We start from the raw sequence: 7,541 nt of genomic DNA, 5'->3' as shown, positions 1-7,541 counted from the left end.
CGGCAGTATTGCCTGCGGTTTGCGCCGCTGTCAACGTTGATACAATTAGCCAGTGTGCTGGATAGACAGGATGCTCTGTCAACTGTCTTGGCAACTTTTTACAATCAGTAGTCGTACTTAACAGTTAATAGAAGTACAAATAAATGTATATAATAATACTCTATAATGAACAAAATCTTGTTGAGACCGTGATACTTGTTATTGTTACGAATAAGTGATGCAATACGATTATAATACAAAAATATTGCTTTATTATGTAATTAGTACATTGACATTTACTCTCTTAACCATTTAACATGGACATTGATCCATGCTCTAAACATCTACATGGTAAAATAAATCTCGGAGGCGAAAGCAGGATAATTGAATGATCAAACGAACTTACCAAGTGAAGTTCGATCTAAATTATCCTGTTTTCGCCGAAGAGATTTAAGGTCCCTCCCAACCCGAAGATTTCTATATCTTCTTCCCTGGAGGTAAACTTCAATGTCATCTCTTCTCTAAATATAATGAGACCGCTCGGACACCGAGCCCACAGCGTGGTAGGGGTGGGGTTGCCCGCTCTTTTGTTTTTTACTACTACTGCGCTGAATATTGTGTGCGGATTGGCTTGTCGTACAGGGGTACTACTACATGGTAAAATAAATCTCTTCGGCGAAAACAGGATAATTTAGATCGAACTTCACTTGGTAAGTTCGTTTGATCATTCAATTATTTATAGTTCCCACCCCCATCGATAGTAATACAACACAATGGCAATGTGAAATGGAAAGCAAATTTGATATTTTACACCTACCTACCTTATTTTACGTATTTACTTACTTCTCACTTTAAAAGAGAAAAAAAATTGTTAAATGTTCACTTATTTTCTAACTTCTACAGTCTTATTCCTAAAGGCTGGGTTTCACCGCCAAGCTTTGACCTTGACTATGGCGATGACCGTGTTTTTATATGGAGTTTGAGAGATTTTTGGCGTCTGTCAGGGTTTGGGGTGAGATGGTGTAACCCGGCCGAAGTTGTCATACAGAAGAGCAGTCTCATTCTAACACAAGTTTTACAAACTTAAAAGGATGAGACTCACAATATCATTGTTAAGACTTTTATCGATAAATAAATAATTTTGAATTTTTTTTTTTTTTTTTTTTGAGTTGTGGTCACAGTTCTAACCAAACCTAAACCAATAATTATGAATAGGACCGATTCGATTCTGGAACTTGACTGAATGACTGGAGCGGGACTCTGGCTTCGCTCGCTCGGCTCGTGCGTTGTGGTCTCAGTTCTAACCTAACCTAAACCAATAATTATGAATAGGACCGATTCGTTTCTGGAACTTGACTGAATGACTGGAGCGGGACTCTGGCTTCGCTCGCTCGGCTCGTGCGTTGTGGTCACAGTTCTAACCTAACCTAAACCAATAATTATGAATAGGACCGATTCGATTCTGGAACTTGACTGAATGACTGGAGCGGGACTCTGGCTTCGCTCGCTCGGCTCGTGCGTTGTGGTACTTGTGGTCTCAGTTCTAACCTAACCTAAACCAATAATTATGAATAGGACCGATTCGTTTCTGGAACTTGACTGAATGACTGGAGCGGGACTCTGGCTTCGCTCGCTCGGCTCGTGCGTTGTGGTCACAGTTCTAACCTAACCTAAACCAATAATTATGAATAGGACCGATTCGTTTCTGGAACTTTAATATATCGTCAAAGAAAGAAATCTAAACAAAAAAGATATGACTTTGAATAATAGTGTAAAATATGGTTATGTTGAGAAAATCTAGGAGAACAAATAAAAGTATAATAGATGTTTATTGGTAATGACATTATGAAGTTGAATGATTCGGAATTATGAACATTAGAGACAGAGTAGTTAGGAATTGTGATTGTTAGGATGAAAAATTTTAGGAAGAACATTTTCGGACTTCCAATTTTCGGAGTTGAAAATTTAGGTGAACTTTGGCGCACCCCTTTCACTCATTTCAATCGAAAGTTAGGTACCTAACCATGTTCATCTTGTAAAATTAGTAACATCTAAAGCTCTCAAAATGGCACTGTGCCTAATTGAATCACGCTAGCGTTGATTATTCTTTCACCGACACTATCTGAAAATTCCATGAATATTGTGTTCAAATTATACAGTTTATCCTCCTGGGGCCCGGGATTTTTTTTTATCGTGAATTAATATGAAAACTATCCAAATGGTGTTAATAATTGATATAATTATCTTAAAAAATTAAATAAAAAAAAATATCTGGAAAACGGCAATTTTCTCAATGTCATATATTTACGACATCGGTTCCCAATGTCAACGATTTTTTTGTTTCATGTATAGGATTTCCCGTAATAAATAGCACAAAATTAGTTAAGTATCCTCAACACTTACTTTGACACAATGTCATAATTTATCTATGGGTGTCATGCCTATAATTTGGTTTTGAAACGTATTATTTACATGCCATAATGGTAGAAAAAAATATTTTTAGTGGCTGGCAACTCTAACTTTGACATTAGTGAGCCAAAATGGCGACTAGAAGATTTGCTCTGCGGACTGCTCAGGTAAATATTATTATTTTACTATGTTTCGTATGTAATTATCAAATAATTTCGTTTATTCCTATTTATATGACTTATAAACATTACAATTATGTTATTTTCAAGCAACGACTAATTCGGAAATAAACACTACAGGTCTGTAAACATGAACGTTAAGTATACTCAACAAAATATTATGCTTGACAATTTAATGTGGTTGGTTAATGTTGAGCATAGGCAACAATTTCGCATGGTGTGGGTTTATGGAAATAATATGTTTTTGAAATGTTTTTGCAAAATTCATAGGCATGGCTGTTTTTTTTATTACATAGATACGCACGACACTTTTTTAAGTTATTAATTAACAACTCCACGTTTGCATTTTGATATTAACCCTTCATTTGCATTTTGATATTAACCCTTCATTCATAAGTGCCACTTGTGGTGTAAACTGAATAAATATTTTTGATTTAGATTTTTTTTTTGATTTGGCTGTTACTATTTTATGTCGGTGTGGATTTTTTTACCTTTATGCATGTTTGGCTGAATAGTAATGTATTTTTTTCAGAATTCAAGATCAAGACGAATTTTAGCGCTGATTCCCGAAGAAAACGCTCCTTCTGATGTTAGTGGGGAATCAAACTCCGAGAATGAAGACGAATTGGCTAATGTTCAATTTGGGGACCCAGAGTCTTCCGAACCACCTTCACTTGACTCTTCCTTGGAACGGCTTAATATTCTGAATTCTGATTCTGATGCTGATCAACACCGAAGCTGTACCCCGTCTCCTTCAATTCTGGCTAATAATGGTAATGTAGACGACATCAATACTGAACCTACCTTTGATTTCACCCTACCATCCATAAGTTCATGCCCTCCTTTGACACCGATGTCAAACATACCTTCAATAACAACTTCATATATACTCGACCATGTGTCAGACTCCCCCCTGCAATCTCCACTTGTCGCTTCATTGTGGCGTGGATTTAGCGGACATGCTAATTGCCCTGTACCGAACAGAAATAAAGAGCAAGCGCTGGTACTTGTCCATATTTTCCCAGTTACTCGATATCTGTGTAAATAATGCCTGGTTGTGTTACCGCCGTGATCAAAGCCGAAAAGGTAATAAAAAATACAAACCTCTAAAGCACTTCAGACTTGAAATTTACAAGGCATTGCTGTATAAAGGAAATAATGTAGAAGTATCCAGTGTTCCAGACTTAAAGGAAGAAGAAAAGATTAAAAATCCTAAACGCACCAGGCCCATAGATGACGTAAAATTTGATTCTATAGATCATTTCCCTGAACATGGACAGGAATATGGTCGATGTGCTTTTTGCAAAAAGGGGTTTACAACTGTTTACTGCCTGAAATGTAATGTCCGGCTGTGTTTTGTCAAAGGAAGAAATTGTCATTTCAATTACCACCATAATAGGGTTTAAGTGATGTAAACTTTTTCATATTTTAATAATAAATTGTGATAAATTCTATATAACTTGTATTATTTTCCTTTATTGAGGTGTAATATTTGTTAAGCATACTTAACGTTCAAATGTTGCCTTCTTTTTATGAACATTGTTTTTTGTTGAGTATACTTAACGTACTGTTTTCAGGAATTCCTTCAATGAACTTTTTTTTAAATATTTTTTACATTTTATTTTATCACCTAGGAACACTATATTTTCGCGATTACTTCATATTAATACTTTTAGAGTCTTGCCAAATGAAGGGTTTCTTGACTACCTACAACGAATTTAAATCGATTTTTGAAAAATATTAAGTTTCCAAAATTTTTTTTGGTTTATTTTTATTTTTTTTTCTGCCTGTACTTAGTTTTTTCTATGCAGTGGATGCAAATATTGATATTTTTTAAGTATTTTTTCGTTACAATGTAGCTAGATAGATTCTTTATCAAGTTTTATGTCGTTTTTGGGCAATAACATTGCATCTCTATTTTTTTTTAAATAGTATTTAAAATTTTTATTGCATTTCATTTGGATGACTCAAATTAAAAAATCCTCATGATAAAAAAATGCATCACACCGAAGTGTATTTAATATCAAGTGATGTAGATAAGGCCAATAGCAATAATAAAAATTAAAAAAACAATTTGATTAAGTGCCTAATGAAATTATTTTAATTTTATAAAAAAAATCAAAGTGACTTGAGGTGTTGATAATACTTTTGGGCCGACTTTACCAGTAAAATCGAGTTTTGTGTGTTCTAATATGTTATATACGCATATATCTACTTAAACAAATAAGAAAATAATATCAGATTGTATGCTATTTAATAGAAAATGTATAATGTCATACAGGTATTACACTGGGCTCTGTCAGTTTACACTAGTAATTGGGACCTCATGTAATACCTGTATGACATTCAGATTTCACCATGGTTTTCGTAGTTTTCATACGTATTTCCACAATCAGTGATACTCAGATAATAAAACAGTTCAAACCCCAAAACGAATAATAACAAGGGCTTATAGAAATCGTTCATAATTTAGTAAAAATCTCATTATTACTAACCACTTGTTCCCGGTCGCGGCGCCGTCGCTATTCCAATTAAAGATAAAAAATATAAATGTCACTTCACTGGCCAATCACAGCTAAAAATGATGGACAGATGCATCACCTAACTAACTAACGTAAAAGTTCTGGTAAATTTCAACAGATAGCGTTGATTTATATTTTTTTGTTTTATGTAATAAATATATGACGCCAGGCCCCAGGAGGTTATGAGAGTAATAAAATATCATTGTCAATAATAAAACACACCATTCCGTAGCAGAATATTAATATCATTTCGTGGCATAATATTCGGAATATCCGTATACATTTGCTCCAATTTCTGTAAACCCATCGTTTTGTTTTAATTTCGCAATTACCCAGTGGGTATTTTAATTTATTCGCTCTTAAAACTTCCGATGCTGATTTATTGCCGTTTCCGCCTGATTAAATAGCCAATCGAATAGTACCCAGCGGACAACCGACTGGGCTTTTAAGTTTTTACTATAGCATATAAATTATACAGTAAAATATAAACATTGTCAGAAGATTCGCCAAACTTAAGTGGCAGTGGGCCGGGTACATAGCTCTTAGAAGAGATAGCCATAGTGGCAGAAGTTCTCAGTGAAGTGAAGTGGCGACTTCAGACTGGAGACTCGATGTGGGCAGGCCTAACTCTCACTCGGTGGACTGACGATCTAGTGAAGGTGGGAAACGCCAGGATGCGGGAAGCACAGCACCGGTCGTTGTGAAAATCCGTCTTTGTGCAGCGGTCGACATCTGTTCTTTCGATTGCAAAAAAGAGCAAGAGAAATAGTTATCTAATTAGTTTTGTCTGATGCCTATAGTGATTACGGGACTATTCCCACCTCTCGTTCCCACCGCTGCAACTCCTGTGTAGCCAGGATCTACAGCTTGACCGCCAATAAAACCCATCCAGTGAAGGCCAAGTTTGTCACGGGGGAAAGTTCAACTGTCATTAGACCCGCAACGAAATTAATCAGAAGAACATAGGAGGAGTTCGAAATTAAGGTTCTTATTTACAATAGGTAGACAACACAATCATCAGATTTTTAAAATAACACCTAATACAATATACATAGAATCCCCAGTAATTTATCTTGAAATGTCGTCGTCCGTGCAACTAACGTCATATTGTCCTTTATTCAGGAGCGTTATTCCCGTGACAAAGGTCTGCCTTTGCAAAGCAAGTGTCTGCACTTGTGCCTAGATTTTAGGTAACATACTAAAATAAACTAAACTACGGCACAACATAAATAGGTAAAGAAGGTCCAGATATTCTAGTTTTACGCCCGTGTTCACAAACGATTATTGCTTAAGTAAAGCAGCAAAGAACTCTTTGATTGGTTTGTGTGTCACCCTGTGCGTCCACGGGCACTGTGAGACGGACTGAATACGGGTGTTAGTCTCAGCGTCAAGCTAAAAACCGTGGCATCTTATTCTGTAACAATTGACTGTACTTACCCCTTACCCGTACCAGACTACAGTGGGTTTTAATCTCGCTAGAAACAATATAATGAAGTATGTGAGAATATAACACTAGTTTTCTATAACGGTGTATGAATAACGGTGAAGTGGGTAGTGGGGTTCGGCGAACGTCTGCAAACGAACTCGAGCAGTATTCGGTTCGCGAGAAAACCCTAGTTGATCGACAAAATTACTCTCGAACTTTTTAATATGAGCCTGAAGAGTGGAAAGTGTATAACCTGCCGTCTCCCGGCAGGTATGGATAGACCATTTTCCTGGGTAAAAAAGGAAAAATCCTTCATCTGCATAAATGGTAATTATTTAGAGAGAATCGTGCTGCTGCAGTGAAAACTTAATCATCTGAGCATTATGATGATAGTTTCGAGTCACTCAACAGTAGTGTCCAGAAGTACTACTAATATGCGATTTTTACTAAACTTCAGCTTTAATTATGATATAGACAAGCCCCACTGTTCCGTCCTGTATTATACACGAACATACTAAAATAAACCAAACTGCGGTGAGTTTGTTGAGTGGGGCCAGACTTTAGTTTTAGTGTTGCGGTCTCGCTTCACTTTGGCGACGTGGACAAGGGACTTTGGATCTTATTAGTACGAGTTAGATATTAATGTTGCGTGATTCGTTTGGAGTTGTGGGGATCCTGATCGCATAGAAGGTAGATAAAGGTCGTATAATCAAACGACCTTTAAGCTAAGACCTTATTATGGCCGTTAAGCCTCTAGGATACAAGTGGCGTGACTTCAACGCGACGTGAGCGCGATGTGACAATTTAGCAGCCTCCATTTTTTCCAAGCAATATTACCTACAGCATCATCAGGTTTTACGTCCGTACTCACAAACATTACTATGAGGTCTCACAGTGCGCGTGGACGCACAGGGTGACACACGAACCAATCACAGAGCTCTATTCAACGCTGTGCAAGATTTGCTGCTTCACTTAAGCAAGCATCGTTTGTGAATACGGGCGTGACTCTCCGCTGCTGCAAGAAGA

General features: G+C 36.7%; 1 long non-coding RNA gene across 1 annotated transcript; it reads left to right on the top strand.

Annotated features, from left to right (window-relative positions):
* Positions 1 to 2,360: 2,360 nt before the first annotated feature.
* On the top strand, positions 2,361 to 4,212 carry LOC135084524 (uncharacterized). The gene is made up of 3 exons (XR_010259874.1): positions 2,361 to 2,555; positions 2,658 to 2,687; positions 3,100 to 4,212. It is a non-coding gene; the product is annotated as an uncharacterized LOC135084524 (long non-coding RNA).
* Positions 4,213 to 7,541: the final 3,329 nt, after the last annotated feature.

This window comes from Ostrinia nubilalis, chromosome 26 (genome assembly GCF_963855985.1).
Source record: "Ostrinia nubilalis chromosome 26, ilOstNubi1.1, whole genome shotgun sequence".
In the NCBI taxonomy this organism is placed as follows: Eukaryota; Metazoa; Arthropoda; class Insecta; order Lepidoptera; family Crambidae; genus Ostrinia; species Ostrinia nubilalis.
This window is presented reverse-complemented; position numbering and strand designations above follow the sequence as displayed.